The sequence below is a fragment of the Schistocerca nitens genome, chromosome 5 (genome assembly GCF_023898315.1).
Source record: "Schistocerca nitens isolate TAMUIC-IGC-003100 chromosome 5, iqSchNite1.1, whole genome shotgun sequence".
Lineage (NCBI taxonomy): Eukaryota > Metazoa > Arthropoda > Insecta > Orthoptera > Acrididae > Schistocerca > Schistocerca nitens.
The window spans coordinates 413,272,462-413,293,110 of NC_064618.1; the positions used below are offsets into that span (position 1 = coordinate 413,272,462).

General features: G+C 38.7%; 1 protein-coding gene across 1 annotated transcript in view; it reads left to right on the forward strand.

Annotated features, from left to right (window-relative positions):
* Positions 1–20,649, forward strand: part of LOC126260190 (uncharacterized) — a 101,589-nt gene that overhangs the window by 35,085 nt on the left and 45,855 nt on the right. The window lies entirely within an intron of this gene.

The window sequence follows — 20,649 nt, forward strand, 5'->3', positions numbered from 1 at the left end:
AAGTGAGATGCTAACCTAAACCCTGTAACACTTAAAAGTTCTATACCAGTGGTCACATGATGTTCAGAGAGGCGGATTATGTCAGCTGGGTTTGAAGACTAATTCATCTATGCAGATAGTTAATTCATTAATTTTATTTCTCAGTCCTCGAATATTTTGATGCAATAAAGATAGCTGACATTTCTCATTGACTGAGTTAAAATTGGGTGGAGTTAAAATATCTGCTGACAGTTGAAAATTCTTAACCAGTGGCTGTTTATGCTGATGTAATAAACTGGAATTATGTTTTTTGATTTCTTTCTCAAACTGAAGGTTTGTCTCAGTTCTAACCTCTCTTAAAATTTGCTTTCTTTCTGTCCTCCCTACCCAAAAAAGGGTCTTTTCTGAATCCTGTAACCACTGGTATTTTACCACTCATGACAGTGCCTCCCCCCTTTAACTTTCCTGCTATTTCCCCAGCCAATTTACCCTTCCCCTTCCTGTTGAGGTGAAGGCCATGCCTAGTATAATCCCACCTACTGAGAGAATCAACATGAACCACACCAATGTGTGACCCCGCACCCGACATGAGCAGCCGTTCCAGCTCCAAATTAACTCTCTTGACAGAAGAGTTCAAATGAGGTCGGTCATGGCGCCCAAGAACAGATACAAACTCAACACTAGTATGCTTCGATGCTGATGCAATCTTCGCCAGGTCACACTCTATACTGTACCCAGGATCTCTGTCAATACTGTTACCTGCCCCACCCACTATAACCACGGTGTCTTCCTTAGTGAAATCTTTGCAAGGTGATCCTAAATCCTCTGTCACCTGCTCCAGACCAGCACTAGGTTTAAAAAAATTGGTGACCTGGTATTCTGATCCTAGTTCATCCTGCAAAAGTTGGCCAACACCTCTTCCATGGGAACTACCTAACAACAACACTTTCTTTCTCTTTACTGATTTCCCTGCATTCTTACTTTTCAATTTGCTGCTGAACGTTTGTTGTGCCCTGTCTACACCTGCAACTGCTTGAGGCTCACCAGCTTTTAACTGAAGCAACAGGTCAAATCTATTTTCCACATTCACCATAAAGATGTCAGACAAAGTTCTAGGCCTGTTCCTCCTGTTGCCACTTCCCACCTCTCTTTACCCTTCTCCCTCCTTAACCTGTCAAGATCTCCCATGGCCTTGTCTAACTTAGCCTGAAGGGCGGCAATTTTCCCCTCCTGTTCTAGTATCTTCCTGTCTCTACTACAAATCCTACAAAACCACTGATGAGTCTCATTTACTTCCCCTATTCCCACGCCACTTCAGTCACCCACATGGAAAAAACTACAGCACCCATCACACCAAAGCCCCGACCTAACAATTCTACGGCAAGTCAAGCACTTTTCACTCATGATAAATGTAATAGTTTATTAAGAATAAGTCAGTTAAATTACAGATAAACACGAAAATGTGTTCATATGTTTGATATTACATTGCATGAACTCTGTCTGACAGTAACAAATGAGAGTTCTGTACAAATTGACAAATAACTAACCATCATATGTTTCCCATGACATCAGCACCATTATATGGCACCCCTTTTATTCGATGGCACAACCTGCTCCTTCAAAACCAGAACACTACAGCGTGGAATAACTGCCAAGCCAGTAGGTACTGCAATGTATATTAAACAGCAATTGTTGTCACACCTTGAAGATGCGTGGCATCTATCTGTACCATTTTACATGTACAAGCAATAACAAAACCATCCAAACAGTTTGTGATTTTAAACTACGTAACTAATAAAAAATACCTCCATCTGTGATGATCATCACTCGTCAGTTAGTTGCATTGGGTAACACATCACTTTCCCAAAGTGATGGTGTTACACCAGACACTGCGAGGGTAAGGGATGTAGATGCTAATGTCAATAGCATGGAGAAACAGCAACAGTCACTAAAATCGAACAAGACCCCATGATTCTTGCCAGATTATATATGAAATACACGCGTGAGTTATCTCCTTTCTTAACCATGACACAAGGGCCATTCAAAAGTAAGTTCTGTGTGAAAGAGTGGAGATAGTAGAGAGATTTCAGCATATAGTAGAGTGATTTCAGCATAGCTGTGTTGCCCAGCTCAGTAAGAGTCTGGTAGTGCAGCAGAAAGGGTATTTAACTGTTGTTTCCACCACAACTGCAAATCAAAATGGCTGATATCACTGAAACTCTTGCTGCCTGTGAATTCTGTGAGCAAAAAATGTCATTATTATAGACATTTATAATTAATTTTGCTCAGTATATGGAGAGAACTGTGAGTGATAGTGCTGTAAGAAAATCATGCCATGTTTTGGGAAGATCAGACGAACATCAACAACAAAGAATGAAGGACAACCATCTGATGTGGCAAAAGAACTTGTTGCAAATATAAATAACAAAATCAGAGGAAATAGCTGGTTCACAATGACAGAATCATCGGTCATTGTCCATAAGATATCTTGAATAATGTTGTACAAACTTGTGACTGATTAGCTCGGTTATCACAAATTTTATGTGCAGTGGATCCACAAAATGAAGAGGTTGGGGGCTGCATTAACATTGCTGATGTTTTACAGTACAGAAGGCGGTGAATTCCTCAATGACATTGTGACAGGAATTGAAACCTGTGTTGCATAATTCAATGTGGAGAAAAAATCAACGGTACAGGGCCACACCGGTTCACCATGTAAGTCTTTTAAAGTGCCATCAAACATTTTTTGCCTGAAAACTAATAACTCTTTTTTTCTGGCTGGAGAAGGACACACACACACACACACACACACACACACACACACACACACACACACTGCTTAACAGCATAAACTGAATATTGTTTGACCGTCTTCTGTACAACCCTAATTTGTCACCCAGTGATTTTCACTTGTTTTGAAAGATGATAAAACCAACCAACAGAGGCTATCAAGGGCAGTGATGTACACGATCACAACACTAGAACAAAGTGTAACTGTTTCTGTAACAGAACAACATTAAAAATGACTGATAGAAGTCCATATATCAGTGGTTTGATTTAGTATAACAAGCTACCAAGCTCTCTAAGAACATACACGGGAAATGTTTTTAAAACAAAATTAAAATCTTTTCTAATAGAAAAGTGTTTATATTCTTTCAATGAATTTTAAGATAGTGATTGTAACATGAGGCATTAGCATATCAGTTGTAATGTGATAAATGTAAAAAATAGACATAAGAAGCAACAGCTACAGAATATAGTGCATTTTATAAGTATGAATACAACCATAGTATGACGTTTGCGAAAGCAATCATTATGATGGCTCCACGCAAAGAAAATGTAAATAAATAATTAAATGTAGAAATATCGTCAGGCATTCCCCAGATAAGTTTGTTGAGAGCCTTGTTGTTCATCTTGTGTATTAATCACCTGGCTGACAATATTAATAGAAACTTCAGGCTGTTTGCAGATGATACAGTTCTGTATAATGAAGTACTATATGTAAATAAAAGTGCAAAAATACTCAGTCAGATGTCGCTAAGATTTCAAAATGGTGCAAGGACTAGAAACTTGATTGAAATATTCATAAACGTAAAATCCTGCTTTTCACAAAAAGCAAAACCTAGTATCATATGATTACAGTTTCAGTTAAATGCATTGGTGTCCAAAATTAAAGCAACAAACTGCTATTCTCCCGTCCTGCGTCCAATTCACAATGTAATTATACAAACTGTCAACAGATGTCTGTATGATTGTGTTCTGCAAGGAACATTGGCTTTCCAGTCAACAGACAAGCACGCCAATGATGATGCCAGGGCACTTATCAAATGGAGTCGTGTTTGCCAGGTAGTCCCACATCCACAATCACTGTGTCCACAGTCACAGACAGTGCAATGTGGCACAGAGAAGACACCTATCAGACTCTCCGTGGTGAGGACCATAGGAAGAATGGAAGCAGGACAGTCGCATAAACTGATGTGTCTTGATGGCTTAGTGTGAAGCGTTCTGTTGTTTCTTGTATGTGGAGACTGTTTATAGAGACCGAAACTGTGCCCAAAGACCAGGGCAGGCCCAACCACATGTGACATCAGAAAGAGAAGACAGTTATTTGGTTGTAAGGGCATGATAGTACCGCCTTAGTACTGCATGGCAACTGGCATCCGACATCACAGCATCCACTGGATGCATTTTATCGAGGCAAGCTGTGTACAGAAGGCTTCGGCAGAGTGGCCTTTATTGTCGGAGACCTGCTGTATGTGTACCTCTGACGCGTCTTCACAGAAGCAAACATCTAAAGTGGAGTCGTTAATGTGCCACCTGGATTGTCAAATATTGGGCCAATGTTCTTTCCACAGGTGAGTCCTGATTTGGTCTGAAATGTGATTCTTGAAGGATTCACATCTGAGGGAACTTGAAACACGATTTCGAGACCCAGACATTGTGGAAAGAGACCGATATCGAGGAGGATCCGTAATGGCATGGGCAGTGATTATGTTGAACACCTCTTCACGAAATTGTACGGGTGAATCAGGAAGGCTTAACTGCTGTAAGGTATCATGATGAGATCTTGGGACCTCATGTGCAGTTGTTGCAAGGTGCTGTGGGCCCAGACTTCGTATTGAGGAGTTATAATGCCTGAACTCATAGAGGGTGGTTGATGTTTCATTGGGAAACAAAAGATTTGCATGCAAGGCGTGACCTGCTCACTCGCATAGAACACATCTGGAATGCAGTAAGGAGATGAGTTGAATTCCATCAGCATCCACCAACCTCTCTCCAAGATTTGCAAGCAGCTCTGCAGGAAGAATTGGTATTATTGCCTCAACATGAGATTGATGACATCATTCACAGCATGCACTGTTGTTGTCAGGTCTGTACTGCTGCCAGAGATGGTCACATACCATTGTTGTTGTTGTTGTTGTTGTTGTTGTTGTTGTGGTCTTCAGTCCTGAGACTGGTTGGAAGCAGCTCTCCATGCTACTCTATCCTGTGCAGGCTTCTTCATCTCCCAGTACCTACTGCAACCTACATCCTTCTGAATCTGCTTGGTGTATTCATCTCTTGGTCTCCCTCTACGATTTTTACCCTCCACTCTGCCCTCCAATACTAAATTTGTGATCCCTTGATGCCTCAGAACATGTCCTACCAACCGATCCCTTCTTCTAGTCAAGTTGTGCCACAAACTTCTCTTCTCCCCAATCCTATTCAATACCTCCTCATTAGTTATGTGATATACCCATCTAATCTTCAGCATTCTTCTGAAGCACCACATTTCGAAAGCTTCTATTCTCTTCTTGTCGAAACTATTTATCGTCCATGTTTCACTTCCATACATGGCTACACTCCATACAAATACTTTCAGAAACGACTTCCTGACACTTAAACCTATACTCGATGTTAACAAATTTCTCTTCTTCAGAAACACTCTCCTTCCCATTGCCAGTCTACATTTTATATCCTCTCTACTTCGACCATCATCAGTTATTTTGCTCCCCAAATAGCAAACTCCTTTACAACTTTGAGTGTCTCATTTCCTAATCTTATATCCTCCCTTCAAGACACTATCCATTCCGTTCAACTGCTCTTCGAAGTCCTTTGCTGTCTCTGACAGAATTACAATGTCATCGGCGAACCTCAAAGTTTTTATTTCTTCTCCATGGATTTTAATACTACTCCGAATTTTTCTTTTGTTTCCTTCACTGCTTGCTCAATGTACATCGGGGAGAGGCTTCAACCCTGTCACACTCCCTTCCCAACCACTGCTTCCCTTTCATGCCCCTCAACTGTTATAACTGCCATTTGGTTTCTATACAAATTGTAAATAGCCTTTCGCTCCCTAATAACCTTTTGCACACACCATATTGAGCACATTAACCAGTTGTCAGAATGTGTGTGCAAATCCGTTAATTTGGAAAAAATAAGAACATTTTTTTCTACCTTTATACATGTTGCAGTTGTTTATGTTCTGTATTTTTTTACATTGTTTCTGCTTTTCTATGACCTGTTTGTACTGTTTTGTGTCAAAATAAATGTAGTCTTGGGAAAATTTGTGTTTGTTGCTTTAATTTTGGACACCAGTGTAGTTGGATGTACCAATCCGAAGGGATATGAAATCAAGTGACCACGTAGGCTGAATTAAAGGTAGACCAGGAAGCAGACATAAGTTCATTGATAGGATACTGTAAAAATGGAATTAATCTACATAGGAGATTACTTACGAAACACTTGTGACACACCCTTTCATATTTCTAATGGGTAGAGGCCCACAGCAAATAGAACTAACTAAGGATATTGAATACATACGAAGAAGAGTAGCAAGAATGGTCTAAGGTGTTTTTGATCCATGGGGAAGTGTCACAGAAGTGCAGAAAAACTTGAACTGGCAGATAGTTGCAGGATAGATTTCAGCTGTTGTGTGAAAGTATTTTTACAAAGTTTCAAGAAACAGTATTGAAGAATCTAGGAACATTGTGTGGTCTCCTATGTATTGCTCCCATCGAGACTGTGAAAACAAGATTATACTAATTACAGCAAGTACAGAGGCATTTAAACCGTCATTCTTCCTGCACATCGAATGTGGTTGGGATGGGAAGAAACCTCAAAATATGGTACAGTGGGAAGTGCCATCTGCCATGCACTTCACAGGGATTTGCAGAGTATGTACGTAGGTCTAAAAATGTGGAGCTCACGTCTGGTGTATATAGGATGGATGGGCAGCACTTGATGGACTAGAAGTGCCTTTTAAATTTTAACTTAAGGCATAAAACAACAGTTTGCAGGCACCAAATGTCAATGAAAAGGAAGAAATGGCTTATGACCAGAAAGTTACCCATATCTGGTACTATTGAACAGTCATCATGACTCTCAGGACTTTCTGCAAAGAGAAACAGTCAGCTGGTGGGAGATGGACAAATTTAGTAGCTGAAAACCTAGTGTTGCTGGAAAGAAGCTGGATCAAAACAGACATGAACAAGTGTTGTAAAAAACTGAATATAACATATGTTAGCTTTTCACATAACTAATTAATAATGGCCGGGAAATGGAGAATATTATAGTGACTGGCTAGTATTATAGTGAGTGTCAGATTACCACAGCTCCTCACAGAATTTTTCTACCAGTTTGTGTTTTATGTACGTAATATCAATGCTATCTATTGCCATCACAAACTCATTTTCAGCTTATATGATACTGAGAAGTCCTTGGTCTAAAACAAATGATGGAAGGAGTAAAGATAACCACTCACTGTCTAGTAGAGAAATTGAGTTCTGGCGGCCACATAAACAAGATTGAATATCTTGCTGAGCTTTTAGAGAATCTCTTCCTTCAAAGCTAACTAATAGATCACCTTCACTCCGTTCACTAATCTATTTATTTATTTGATTTGGTTATAATAGAGGGAAACATTCCACGTAGGAAAAATATATCTAAAAACAAAGATGATGTGACTTACCAAATGAAAGTGCTGGCAGGTCGACAGACACACAAACAAACACAAACATACACACAAAATTCAAGCTTTCGCAACAAACAGTTGCCTCATCAGGAAAGAGGGAAGGAGAGGGAAAGACGAAAGGATGTGGGTTTTAAGGGAGAGGGTAAGGAGTCATTCCAATCCCGGGAGCGGAAAGACTTACCTTAGGGGGAAAACAGGACGGGTATACACTCGCGCACACACACACATATCCATCCACACATATACAGACACAAGCAGACATATTTAAAGACGGTCTTTAAATATGTCTGCTTGTGCCTGTATATGTGTGGATGGATATGTGTGTGTGTGCGAGTGTATACCCGTCCTGTTTTCCCCCTAAGGTAAGTCTTTCCGCTCCCGGGATTGGAATGACTCCTTACCCTCTCCCTTAAAACCCACATCCTTTCGTCTTTCCCTCTCCTTCCCTCTTTCCTGATGAGGCAACTGTTTGTTGCGAAAGCTTGAATTTTGTGTGCATGTTTGTGTTTGTTTGTGTGTCTGTCGACCTGCCAGCACTTTCATTTGGTAAGTCACATCATCTTTGTTTTTAGATATATTTATTTGATTTTGCAGATGAGGCAAAATGCACTTATAAGTTCAAATTTTTACTAACTAGCATTTTCCAAATTATAATTTTTCATTTTAAAGTACAGTTTTGTTTACATCATTTATGCTATATGTACTTCTACATGTAAGTTACATCTCTTTTTGTTACAATAATAGCATATCAATTTGTCTTAAACTGCTGTGCACGTTAAGTCGTTCATACTGCAGTAACAGTTTTCTTTTAAAAATTTTTTAAGAGTTCTTTTTGAAACTACTTTTATTGTTTACCTCTCTCAAGTTTGAAGGTATTTCTTCTAGGGCTTTTGGTCCTGCGTATGACGGCTTTGATTTGTGTTTCATGGTGTTGTGTTTGGGCTCTAGAAGAAGTTCCAATTTCTTGTGTCATGACTGTGTTGTGTCTTGTTATTTAAAGTATTGGGATTATATATGAATTTCATCCAGCATGTAAGTTTGTATAGGTATATGCTGGGTAATGTTTGTATCATAAGAGTTTTAAATGCTGGCTTTCATGATTCTTGCCATCCAAGTTTGGCTGTAGTACATATTGCTCTCTCTCTCTCTTTTTTTTTTTTTTTTTTTTTTTTTGCAATTTTAATACTCAATTAATGTTTATTTTGGAGGTGCTTCCCCAAGAAATCATGTCATAACTTAATGTGGAATGGATTAGTACATTAGTACTTCCATAATATTTGTGCCTTTTAGGTTGGTGAATTTTGCAGTACACATAGATTTGAACTGAGCTTTCCACTTACATAGTGTTTATCCCAGTTTATATTTTTGTTGGTTATTATTCCAAGGAATTTGTGTATTTGGAGTTTTTGCTGTGCACTCACCTATGTAGATGCTGATGCCTTCATTGTGTTTGTTTTTGTTTTCTTGAAACTTAACAAAGCGTTTTAGTGATGTTATCCAAATTTAATTCTATAATTCTTCGGATCTTTATTTACGTCTATGTTGACTTTTCTCTCTAGATTTTCTGTGTCTTTATCCTTGAACAGTATAACTGTGTGATCTGCATAAGGAACTGCACTGCCAGAATCTGATTTGGGTTGTGATTTGTGTATAAAATAAAAATCAGTGGGACAAGAATGGATCACTGTGGCACAGAGAGGTGTAGAATTCTTGCTTCACGTCTTATTTTCACTCCTGTTGATTTTGTAATTTCTGTTAATTGGTTTTGCTTCTCAAGCATTATAGGGTCCAATTGCCTGCATTTCCTCTTACATCATATACACTTCATATTTCCACTAAGGTTTTGTGGTTTGTTGTTGCTACTGTTGTCATTTTTGTTGTTGCCTTCAGTCCAAAAACTGGTTTGCAACAGCTCTCCGAGTTACAGCAAGGTATTTTATATTCTGGGAATCCCAGTTGTTGAAGGGCCTGATGTTAAGAATTCTGATAACAGCTGGTAAAATTGTTGTTTTATTGATACATAATCGGTTTCTTGGCCTAATGCTGCATCATCACGTGCAGCAATGTCAAAAGGTCACAAGTGTACCAATCGCTCCTAGTCATGACATATTATTCGGTGAATATTATCTATATTACATTGATGAATGAAGGCGGACAAAGATGTGTTCCATTAATTTTGTTACAAATTGCTGGTGGGTGAATCATGAAGTTATAAACCTTTGTTTTAAGTATTTCCTGTATTGGTGTGCTGGCATGGCAACCTGGTGTTGGGAATAGTAGAAGTGGGCTGCACAAGCAACAACTTAATCTCTTGTGTGGGCTGCTTCTTGTCTTCCCAATACTGGGTGGTATTACCATCACACCAATGCTGGGAAATCTTAAAATAAGAGTCTATAAGTACTTGATCCACCCATCAGCACTTTTAATGAAGCTAATAGATCATGTCTTTCTCATCAGTGTAATGTAGATAACATTCACTGAATAAGATATCTTGGCTAGGAACGATTGGTACTCCTATGACCTTCTAACATTATTACAATTGATGATGTGGCTTTAGACCTTGAAACCAGCTGTTTATCAATGTTGTTGTTGTTGTTGTTGTTGTGGTCTTCAGTCCTGAGACTGGTTTGATGCAGCTCTCCATGCTACTCTATCCTGTGCAAGCCTCTTCATCTCCCAGTACTTACTGCAACCTACATCCTTCTGAATCTGCTTAGTGTATTCATCTCTTGGTCTCCCTCTATGATTTTTACCCTCCACGCTGCCCTCCAATGCTAAATTTGTGATCCCTTGATGCCTCAGTACATGTCCTACCAACTGGTCCCTTCTTCTTGTCAAGTTGTGCCACAAACTCCTCTTCTCCCCAATTCTATTCAATACCTCCTCATTAGTTATGTGATCTACACATCTAATCTTCAGCATTCTTCTATAGCACCACATTTCAAAAGCTTCTATTCTCTTCCTTTCCAAACTATTTATCATCCATGTTTCACTTCCATACATGGCTACACTCCATACAAATACTTTCAGAAACGACTTCCTGACACTTAAATCTGTACTCAATGTTAACAAATTTCTCTTCTTCAGAAATGCTTTTCTTGCCATTGCCAGTCTACATTTTATATCCTCTCTACTTTGACCATCATCAGTTATTTTGCTCCCCAAATAGCAAAACTCCTTTACTACTTTAAGTGTCTCATTTCCTAATCTAATTCCCGCAGCATCACCCGATTTAATTCGACTACATTCCATTATCCTCGTTTTGATTTTGTTGATGTTCATCTTATATCCTCCTTTCAAGACACTGTCCATTCCAAGTCCTTTGCTGTCTCTGACAGAATTACAATGTAATTGGCGAACCTCAAAGTTTTTATTTCTTCTTCATGGATTTTAATACCCACTCCGAATTTTTCTTTTGTTTCCTTTACTGCTTGCCCAATATACAGATTGAATAACATTGGGGATAGGCTGCAACCCTGTCTCACTCCCTTCCCAACCACTGCTTCCCTTTCATGCCCCTCGACTCTTATAACTGCCATCTGGTTGCTGTACAAATTGTAAATAGCCTTTCGCTCCCTGTATTATACTCTTGCCACCTTCAGAATTTGAAAGAGAGTATTCCAGCCAACATTGTCAAAAGCTTTCTATAAGTCTACAAATGCTAGAAATGTAGGTTTGCCTTTCCTTAATCTTTCTTCTAAGATAAGTCGTACGGTCAGTATTGCCTCACGTGTTCTAACATTTCTACGGAATCCAAACTGATCTTCCCCAAGGTCAGCTTCTACCAGTTTTTCCATTCGTCTGTAAAGAATTCGCGTTAGTATTTTGCAGCTGTGACTTATTAAACTGATAGTTCGGTAATTTTCACATCTGTCAACACCTGCTTTCTTTGGGATTGGAATTATTATATTCTTCTTGAAATCTGAGGATATTTTGCCTGTGTCATACATCTTGCTCACCAGATGGTTGAGTTTTGTCAGGACTGGCTCTCCCAAGGCTGTCAGTAATTCTAATGGAATGTTGTCTACTCCTGGGGCCAGGTCTTTCAGTGCTCTGTCAAACTCGTAGTATCGTATCTCCCATTTCATCTTCATCTACATCCTCTTCCATTTCCATTTCCATAATATTGTCCTCAAGTACATCGCCCTTGTATTGACCCTCTATATACTCCTTCCACCTTTCTGCTTTCCCTTCTTTGCTTAGAACTGGGTTTCCATCTGAGCTCTTGATGTTCATACAAGTGGTTCTCTTATCTCCAAAGGTCTCTTTAATTTTCCTGTAGGCAGTATCTATCTTACCCTTGTGAGAAAAGCCTCTACATCCTTACATTTGTCCTCTAGCCATCCCTGCTTAGCCATTTTGCACTTCCTGTCGATCTCATTTTTTAGATGTTTGTATTCCTTTTCGCCTGCTTCATTTACTGCATTTTTATATTTTCTCCTTTCATCAATTAAATTCAATATTTCTTCTGTTACCCAAGGATTTCTACTAGCCCTCGTCTTTTTACCTACTTGATCGTCTGCTGCCTTCACTACTTCATCCCTCAGAGCTACCCATTCTTCTTCTACTGTATTTCTTTCCCCCAGCGTGTCAATTGTTTCCTTATGCTCTCCCTAAAACTCTGTACAACCTCTGGTTTAGTCAGTTTATCCAGGTCCCATCTCCTTAAATTCCCACCTTTTTGCAGTTTCTTCAGTTTTACTCTACATTTCATAACCAATAGATTGTGGTCAGAATCCACATCTGCCCCTGGAAATGTCTTACAATTTAAAACCTGGTTCCTAAATCTCTGTCTTACCATTATATAATCTATCTGAAACTTTCTAGTATCTCCAGGGTTCTTCCATGTATACAACCTTCTTTCAGGATTCTTGAACCAAGTGTTGGCTATGATTAAGTTATTCTCTGTACAAAATTCTACCAGGTGGCTTCCTCTTTCATTTCTTACCCCCAATCCATATTCACCTACTACATTTTCTTCTCTTCGTTTTCCTACTGTCGAATTAAAGTCACCCATGACTATTAAATTTTCGTCTCCCTTCACTACTTGAATAATTTCTTTTATTTCATCATACATTTCATCAATTTCTTCATCATCTGCAGAGCTAGTTGGCATATAAACTTGTACTACTGTAGTAGGCATGGGCTTTGTGTCTATCTTGGCCACAATAATGTGTTCACTATTTTGTTTGTAGTAGCTTACCCGCACTCCTATTTTTTTTATTCATTATTAAACCTACTCCTGCATTAACCCTATTTGATTTTGTATTTATAACCCTGTATTCACCTGACCAAAAGTCTTGTTCCTCCTGCCACCGAGCTTCACTAATTCCCACTATATCTAACTTCAACCTATCCATTTCCCTTTTTAAATATTCTTAGCTACCTGCCCAATTAAGGGATCTGACATTCCACGCTCCGATCCGTAGAACGCCATTTTCTTTCTCCAGATAACGACGTCCTCTTGAGTAGTCCCCGCCCAGAGATCCGAATGGGGGACTATTTTACCTCCGGAATATTTTACCGAAGACGAAGCCATCATCATTTATCCATACAGTAAAGCTGCATGCCCTCAGGAAAAATTACGGCTGTAGTTTCCCCTTGCTTTCAGCCGTTCGCAGTACCAGCACAGCAAGGCTGTTTTGGTTAGTGTTACAAGGCTAGATCAGTCAATCATCCAGACTGTTGCCCCTGCAACTACTGAAAAGGCTGCTGCCCCTCTTCAGGAACCACACGTTTGTCTGGCCTCTCAACAGATACCCCTCTTTTGTGGTTGCACCTACGGTACGGCCATCTGTATTGCTGAGACACGCAAGTCTCGCCACCAACGGCAAGGTCCATGGTTCTTTGGGGGGGGGGGGGTGTTTATCAATAAAGCAACAATTTTACCAGCTGTCAGTAGAACTCTTTTTGCCATCATCTCCAAACTAATGTGATTCTTCAATTTCTCCAGGCGTATTTTATGACGAAATAAATCTCGGGTGAACAGCCTGGTATGAGTGTGCATAGGAAACAGTATTTTGGCAATTGACCACGTTGCCAAAATATTGTGTCCTATGCACACTCATAGCAGACTGTTCACCCAAGATTTATTTCATCATCTCCACACTAGTCTATCCTGTGGAAGCCTCTTCATCTCTGAATAACAACTGCAACCCACATCCATTTCATCCTGCTTACTGTACTAAATATTTGATAAGGCAAATATCTGTAACGAGAAACATATTACTAGAAAAAAAAAAATCTGCTTCAATGGCCGGTAAATTCTTATTTATTGCACAACTGGTTTCAAAGTCTGAAGCTTCATTGTCAGATTTCACCAAATAATTATGGAAGCATAAATATGTGGCAGTCAGGCCAGTCAGTCATGGGGGTTAACACCTATGTCAAACAAACGCATGGGAGGATGAGACTAGCAACCGCAGCATCCGCCTCGTACGAGTGAGTGTTCCTCCCACCCTCACCCTCCACCCACTGATCACTTTACTGGTTTCTGTGAGTTTGATGTGTACAATTTTTTGCTTATAATAGACAAGCAAGCCTTGCCTTTATTGTCAGCACTACTTATGTAAGTTTTTGCATGTAGTTGTTTGGCTGCTTACAGTACTTTGGCATTTGTTTTCTGTAATACACTGTAAAGTTTTCATCATTGCTAGTTTTATATATCCTGTGCAACATTTTTACATTGTTCCTAGAGACCACAATACTTTTTGTTTTACAGTTTTTTATGTTTATTGGATATTTTGGTATTTATTAGTCTTCTTTACTGGGCATGTTATATTGAGATGATAAAAGTTCTCTTTTCTGGCCCTAGACAGGCTAATCAGGCCTGACCAACCACTGTGTCATCCTTCACCAATCGTGTCATTGGATGTGTACAGAGGAGCATGTGGTCAGCACACTGATTTCCAGTCATTATTTGGTTTCTTGACCATAGAACCACTATTAATCGATTGGGTAGCTCCTCATTTGGCCTCACGAGGCCGAGTGTGCCCCTTACCAGTTCTCCCATTAAGGAAAAATCCCAAGCAATACTGGAAATTAAACCTTGGCCCCCTGCATGGCAGTCAACCTCTCTGACCACTCGCCTATGGAGGCAGATATATTGTGATAGTAGGAAAAGATATGTATAAAATATATCACTTTATGATCCATTGAAGAGTCCTTAATTCTGAACTTCGGCGTTTAAAATTGTACTATAAGGAATACAAAAAATGTACATCGTAGTAATAAAATATGCAAAGAAAATGGAATTGAACAGGACATTATAAACTCAGATAAGAAGACAAAAACAGTGTGGATGATCATAAAGTCAGAAACAAGAAAGACAACATATAAAAATAGTAGCCCCAAAGAAGTCACATGACAAAATTCACTATAGACAAATGCAGAAACTGTAGCCAAACATTTAATGACTACGGCATAAATGTGTGTAGAAGTTGAACAAACGATATTTCAACACCAATAACAAATGGTATGAATGCTTTAATAGAGAAAAAATAACCTCTATGAAATTCTATATACTATCCAACAAGTGAAGAAGAAGTAACGAGAACCATAAACAAGTTGGAAAAACTCAAAAGACCCAGAACATCTATGGTATCTCAAATAAGATTATTAAACTTTCATCCAAATTCATCATTAAACCCTTGACTGAAATGACAAATGATGCACTCACAGAAGGACTGTATCCAGATAGTTTAAAAACTGCTAAATGCAAACACTGCACAAGAAAGGTGACACTACAGAGCCTGAAAACTACAGACCTGTTAGTATTATACAAGTAATATCTAAAATCTTTGAATGCATTCTATATAACAAATTAATAAATTTTACATCACAGAATAGCATAGCCAGAAGCCAATATGGGTTCTAAAAAGATAAGTTACTACTTCAGCACCACAAGAACATGTTGACTACGTACTGCAAACACTTGCCAGGGAAGAATAAATAATTGGAATATTCTTTGATCAATCAAAAGTTAATCACAACCTAGTTAACCACAACATTCTCCTTGAAAAACTAAAATTATGCGCTGAACAGCCAAAGAAACTGGTACACCTGCCTAATATCACGTAGGGCCCTCGCGAGTACGTAGAAGTGCCGCAGCATGACCTGGTATGGATTCGACTAATGTCTGAAGGAGTGTTGGAGGGAATTGACACCATGAATCCTGCGGGGTTGTCCATAAATCCGCAAGAGTACGAGGGGGTGGAGATCTCTTCTGAGCAGCATATTGCAAAGCATCCTAGATATGTTCAGTAATGTTTGTGTCAGGGGAGTTTGGTGACCAATGGAAATGTTTAAACTCAGAAGAGCATTCCTGGAGCCACACTGTGGCAATACTGGAAGTGTAGGGTGCTGCATTGTCCTGCTGGAATTGCCCAAGTCCTTTGGAAGGCACAAGGGACATGAATGGATGCAGGTGATCAGGCAGGATGCTTACGTACATGTCAGCTGTCGGAGTCGAATCTAAATGTATCAAGGTGTAATGTCCCCACAGCAAATACCCTCTACCACACACTAATTAATCATTTTCAATCACACCATCCACATTCATTCACTTTGGAAAAGTTATCTGATCTGATTTTCTCATAATATATGTGGCGACAGCTTGTCGACGCCAAAGTATTTTCTAGTGCATTTATTCTTTGAAATAACAGAGATGCATATATGCATTCTCCATGGTTGTTAGAGTGGTAACTAGGACAGCTTCTGGAGTATCTGTTGAGGGATTGACGTGTTTCTGAGAGATACACATTCTGCTTTTCTTCTCGTTAAAGCGAGCCAATTAACATTTGTGCTGCTAGCGGTTTGTTTTGAAGAGAAAGAGATTGTAAAAGGAAAATAATTAAGGCATGGAATCACCGGAGATCTGGACATGTAATGGAGATGGATTTAATACACGATTTCCTCCATAAATAAGGTTTGTGACTTTTTTGTTCTGGAGTGAATGAACGAATGAGTTTTCTCTGAATCCTTTGTTGATCACGTTGGCCCTGTAATTAGTGGGGAAGTTTCAGCTGTGTCGAAGAGAGACTGCAATCACTGAGTCTGTGTTAAATCGTCCAAAAAAGCTTCGTACAAATCTGGAATTCGCAATCTTTTGTAAAAGGAACAAATTGTCCAAACGATTGATTCTCCCGACTGACTGCAATGTTTTAACAGTAATAATAAATGTAAAGATCTCTTACAGCAAGCCAGCCACTGATTACCAAGACGAAGGACTCCACCAAAGATTCTATTTGGCTGATCCTTTTATCACTATATCACGTAATGAAATCTTATATTAAAAACTATACATAGATAAAAGGAGAGAAAGAGAGAGAGAGAGAGAGCGAATAAAAATAGAGATAATACTAATAATCCTCCATTAGTCTAATTTTTCGCCTGTCTTATCACGGATCAGCCAAGAACTGGGAGGGCCTTACTTTACTTTACTGTATAGACTTATGTGTGAAGGTGAAGGGATCTTAAAGACAACAGATACACGTCTATACAGACAAGACATTACACAGAGATAGCGGCTAGCTGCATTGATCATCTATTCTTAGATTAAGGAGACAGCAACTTATTATCCGAACATTAAAATGTTAAAAAGGATCCCCTAGCACTCCAGCTGCACACGCCTCACACCATTACAGAGCATCCACCAGCTTGAACAGTCCCCTGTTGACATGCAGGGTCTATGGATTCATGAGGTTGTTTTCATACCCACACATGACTATCCGCTTGATACAATTTGAAACGCGACTTGTCAGACCAGGCAACACATTTCCAGTCATCAACACTCCAATGTCGGTGTTGACAGGCCCAGGTGAGGCGTAAAGCTTTGTGTCATGCAGTCATCGAGGGTACATGAGTGGGCCTTTAGCTCAGAAGTCCATATCAATGATGTTTTTTTTTTTTTTTTTTTTTTTTTTTTTTTTTTTTTTTTTTTTTTTTTTTTTAGTGGTTCGCACGCTGACACTTACAGATGGCCCAGCATTGAAATCTGCAGCAGTTTGCAGAAGGGTTGCACTTGTGTCAAGTTGAATGATTCTCTTCTGTCATCATTGCTCCCATCTTGCAGAATCTTTTCCAGCTGCAGTGATGTCTTGAGATTTGATGTTTTACCACATTCCTGATATTCATGGTACACTCGTGAAATTGTACGGGAAACTCCCGACTTCATCACTGCCTCGGAGATGCTGTGTCCCATTGCTCGTGCGCCGACTATGAAACAACATTCAAATTCACTTAAATCTTGATAACCTGCCGTTGTAGCAGTGGTAACCAATCTAACAAATGCATCAGTCACTTGTCTCATATAGGCGTTGCCGACTGCAGTGCCATATTCTGCCTGTTTACATATCTCTGTATTTTAATGTGCATGCATATACCAGTTTCTTTGGTGCTTCAGTGTATGAGGTTAGAGGCAATGCATTCAATCTTTTAAAATCCTAGTTAATGAACAGACAACATAAAGTAGAAATAACAGATGAGGAAAGAAATAAATACTACTCAGGCATGGGTATGACCCATAACCGCATGCCACACGATAGCTCCTAGGGCCACTGCTGTACTTGATATATGTTAATGATAGACAGGAGGAAATTAAACAAAAATAAATACTATTTGTGGGTGACAAAAGCATTTTAATTAAGGGGAATGGTTCTAGAAGAAGCTACACTTTAAGTTGTAAGTGTATTATGCAATTATGCAGACTAGAAAACTAGTTTAGAAATAATAAACTGATAATAAATTACAGAAAAACAAACATCATGAGCTTTAAAAATATTTGTGGGTGACAAAAGCATTTTAATTAAGGGGAATGGTTCTAGAAGAAGCTACACTTTAAGTTGTAAGTGTATTATGCAATTATGCAGACTAGAAAACTAGTTTAGAAATAATAAACTGATAATAAATTACAGAAAAACAAACATCATGAGCTTTAAAAATATTCGACCAAAAGATAATGAGTTAGTGTTAAAAATCAAGGAACATGAACTTGAACAACCACCACATGCAAAATTTCTGGGTCTTCACCTTGATGATAAATCAATATAGACAGAGCACATCAGCAGTATAAACAGTAAAATTAATTCAGGCTGCTCTTCACTACCAAAGTTAGCCCAAACTGTAAACATATAAGTCCTCAAAATGTTTAACTTTGCATACTTTGAATCAATAATTTTATTTGGAAGAAAACTAACACTAGCTCTGTACATATGAAGGAGTTACTCATTATATAGAAAAGGGCTATATGAATAATAACCAGTGCAAAACAATGAACAAGCTGCAGATCAAAATTTAAGCTGGTAAACAAATGTAAGGAAAATAGTCACATTGTGTTGAAAATTGTTATTGCATAATCAAAATGTAAAGGGCCTGCATGTAACGATAGAATGTGTATCAATTAAAAACATCAGATGCCCAAATAAATAAATAAATAAACTTCCCTCCAACCATGGTCTTTTGCTCATTTTATCTGGCAGCCCCTAATAACCTGTCAAGAATGCCTCATCTTCAAACTGGCCTCATCTCCATTCCCCAGATTCCTTCCTAGTGAATCTAAAAGTACCTTTATGGAATGAACAGCTATTCATGACCTTAAAACTAGTTCTTCCTTATCATCCTTCCCATGTACAAAGTCTCCACCATGATGATAATGAAACACAGTGTGTTTGTGGATGAGGGCATTTGTCAGTGTTCCTATATGTCTGCTTTAAAAGCTCACCACTATTATCCCACCCCAGAAGACCAACAGGACCTCGAGCAGCTCTTCAGGACATTAAATATGTCTCATAATCTTTTGCCTTAATCAAGCTCCCTCTTCACCTGCTTATACAATTACCTTTCACTTGCTTCCAATGTTCCAGAAACCCAACTTCGTTAGTAGACCCACTTCCTTCATTAGATAACAGCTCTAACCAATTTCTGCAGTCTGTCTTCCTATGTCCACATTTCCTGTCCCATTAACAACAGACTTGCTTGTGACTATGGATGTTATGTCACTGTACAGACTTCACCAATGTCCATCACTTTGCTGTCTTTCCTATCATCTTCAGGGAACCAAAGTCAGTACTGCTTCCCTAATCCTTTTTGCCAATCACATTCTCATCCGTAATTATTTCTTCTTGGAAAGCCATAGGCACCTACTTGGCACGATGGGATCTAACTTGTTGATGAGCCACCTATATAAATCCTGTTTATGCATTCAACACCTGAAGCCTCTTATAGTTTAGATTCGTTGATGATATCTTTATGATCTGTGACTGTGACGAGGACATCTTCATTTATTTCATCCAGAATCTCCACATTTATACTTTGGTCATAAGAATAAACCTGACATAAACAAACACAAATGCGATGATTGGTCAGCAGCCGTGTCTCCCATATACTGGTGGTGTTCCGCTCTTGGAAGTAGGTCTAACTTATATGTTAGATATCTTATTACTGTGTCACTGTATGGAATTTCAAGACATTCTGATGTCTTACAGCCATCAACATTTTTCTTAATCATACTTAAGCTACGTAATTTTTGTTTCAAAAATCGTGTACAGTCACAGTCTCTGTAAATGATACTTGTGCTCCAATTGTCTTGCTGTTAATACGGACTGTGAAAATGGATGACATTGCTTCCTACTAGGTGGTGAAACACGCGGGCGGAACACCATTAATGGCCAGAAACAGTTTGTTCTCAATGTTTTTCACAAGACTACAGAGAGAAATCAGCTTTGACTTTTCCAAGAAACACAATATAATAAGTAACAAACAGATTCTATTTACATGCTTGGTGTAATCGGTAGCATTGAAGAATGATAACTGTTAACTGAATCTGCCATCGGTTATTGGTAGAACAATATTATAATAAATCAGAAGCACCAGCTTGCTTTTATTCTACAGTACACTGTAGGACAAAAGCAAACTGGTGCTTAACATTTATTTTAATGATAACTGTATATACTGTGGGGCGGCGGTTCGAATCTCGTTGTGATCTACATTTTTTTTTTTTGTTCGGTCTGAATACCTAAATCATTTAAATATGAGATTTATTGAATATTCAGTAATTAACTCATACTTAATTATCATTTTCCAAAAAAATGCAGGTCTTTTAGTTTCTAACTACATATAGCAAACAAAATTCTGGTTTTCATTGCAAATATACATTCTTAATTATTGATATTTTTTAAAGATTGTAGAAGTTAAGAAAACATTAGACAATTAAATTTTGT